General features: G+C 37.0%; 1 non-coding gene across 1 annotated transcript; it reads right to left on the bottom strand.

Annotated features, from left to right (window-relative positions):
• Nucleotides 1–1,164: 1,164 nt before the first annotated feature.
• On the bottom strand, nucleotides 1,165–1,271 carry LOC145957647 (small nucleolar RNA R71). Its single transcript, XR_014433690.1, has one exon. It is a non-coding gene; the product is annotated as a small nucleolar RNA R71 (small nucleolar RNA).
• Nucleotides 1,272–2,247: the final 976 nt, after the last annotated feature.

The following is a 2,247-nucleotide window of genomic DNA, read 5'->3' as shown; positions in this document are numbered from 1 at the left end:
AACTGAGAGGAGAACCTAATTATCGGAACCTAAAGGAATAGACTTGAGTGTTAAATCACGAGAGTAGATTTAAGCTTTCGAGGAGCAATAGATTAACAAAGATCTTAACGGGTTTAATTGAACGCAATTACCACGAGAGTAGGGATTAATTTTAATTAAACACGTCCTCGTAGCCTGAGAAGGTGCAAGAATTAAATTAGGTTAAGACTACCTTCAAGATGGAATAGAATTAATTAATGAAAATAATAATTCAATAATGTTGGAACTCTTTGTGCGAACCCTAGATTCCCGGAAATCTCCTTATCTTATCTTAAAGTTTTATCTTATTCATTAATTGCATTACTATCTCTTTTACCTTCAAATCTGATCTTATCATCTCAAAACAGAAATTCCATCTGTTTTAAAATTCAAATTAAAATACTAGTAATTCTAGGTCAAACACGTAGTCCCTGTGATTCGATATTTATTACTTGACGACAACCGTACACTTGCGGTTTTCCATACAACAAGTTTTTGGCGCCGTTGCCGGGGACTACGTCTCTTGATTTAAATTACAATTATTTTAATTCGAATTTTTTTTTTAAAAAAAAAAAATATATTTAATAAATAAATAATTTTTTTTTTTTAGTGTTTACTTCTCCAATTCAGATTTCACGGGTCACTTTCTTTTTTTTTTGCAGTGCCTTAGGTTTAATGCAAAAGAGATCTCTACGTCTTGGGAAACCAACACCACTTGATCCTGAGATTGAAAGAACTCTCCTGAGAAGGAAAAGAAACCTTTTTAGAGAATTTGACATGGCTGCACAACGAGATAATTTACCACTTCGGGATTACTCTGCACCCGTAGCTCGTGGGATTCCTGGAGGGGAGATGCAAACTGGAGCTACTGTACCAGCTTCTCTGGTGAATATGCTCAAACAGAACACCTTTGGAGGACTACCATCAGAAGATCCTAATGACCACTTAGAGGGGTTCTTGGAAATCTGTGAGACCCAGCAATTTGATGATGAAGTCTCTGATGGAATGCGACTCCGCTTATTCTCACTCACCTTGAGAGATAAGGCAAAGGTGTGATTAAGAACAGTGCCTAGAGAAAAGATAGCAACTTGGGAATTATGTGAAAGAGCTTTTCTAGAGAAATTCTTTCCTCCTTCTAAAACTAAAGAATTGAGGAAGAAAATCACTAATTTCCAACAAGGCACTGGAGAGACTATTTATGAAGCATGGGAGCGGTTCAAAGGATATCTTCAAGCATGCCCACAACATGGCTTCAACCGTTGGCTTACCATCCAATTTTTCTTTGAAGGATTGGACCAACAAAGCACCATGATATTAGACTCAGCAGCTGGAGGATCTTTCATGGGGAAACCTATTAATGACTGCATGATTATTTTGGAAAATGTAGCCTCAAATCACAGCCAATACAGTGAAAGAGAAGTCACAGCAAGGAAAGGAACTCCGGGGCGATATGAAGTGAACAATATTGAGTTACTCTTAGCAAAATTTGATACTCTTAATCAAAGATTAGACAAGATGGAAAAAGCTAAGGTTAATTCAGTGGCTACAAATCAAGTATGTGACCTTTGTAGGGAACAAGGGCACACTGCAGTAGATTGTACCTCAATTTTTACTGGAGAAAAAGAAGATACTACTGAACAGGTGGCAGCTTCTCATAATTTCTATGACACTCCTTGAAGAGAGGAGAGTAATCCATATTCCAACACATACAACCCTGGTTGGAAGAATCATCCTAACTTTTCTTGGAAGAATAACCCAGTTCAAGGAACTAGCAATCAGCAACCTAATTTCCGTCCGTCCAATCACTTCATTAATGGGGAAGGAAATCCAGTACAGACACCCTCAATTCAACAAAGTGTTTCAAGATTAGAAAACCTTATGGAGAATTTTGTCACTAATCAAAAACAGACCAATGATTCAATGGCAAATTCTATTCAAAACCTTGCTGTCAAGGTTGAGAATATTACTCTCCACAACAAGATGCTGGAAAATCAAATTGCACAGTTGATGCCTAGTTCAAACAATTCTCCAGGTAAGTTCCCAGGTAAAACAGTTGCAAACCCAGCTGAAAATGTTAATGCTGTTACTTTAAGGAGTGGGAAGAAATTAGACAGACCTGTGTCTAATCAAAATGATAATATTGAGATTGATGAAGACGCTTCTCCTATGGTTGAAAAACCTGAAAAGGAGAGATTAGAAAAAGAAAAAGTATCTTCATCAAAGCCTCAA

The sequence above is a fragment of the Cajanus cajan genome, chromosome 4, assembly GCF_000230855.2.
Source record: "Cajanus cajan strain Asha chromosome 4, NIPB_CcT2T_4, whole genome shotgun sequence".
Taxonomy (NCBI): domain Eukaryota; kingdom Viridiplantae; phylum Streptophyta; class Magnoliopsida; order Fabales; family Fabaceae; genus Cajanus; species Cajanus cajan.
Note: the sequence above shows the minus strand (reverse complement) of the source record. Positions and strands in the feature narration are given on the sequence as shown.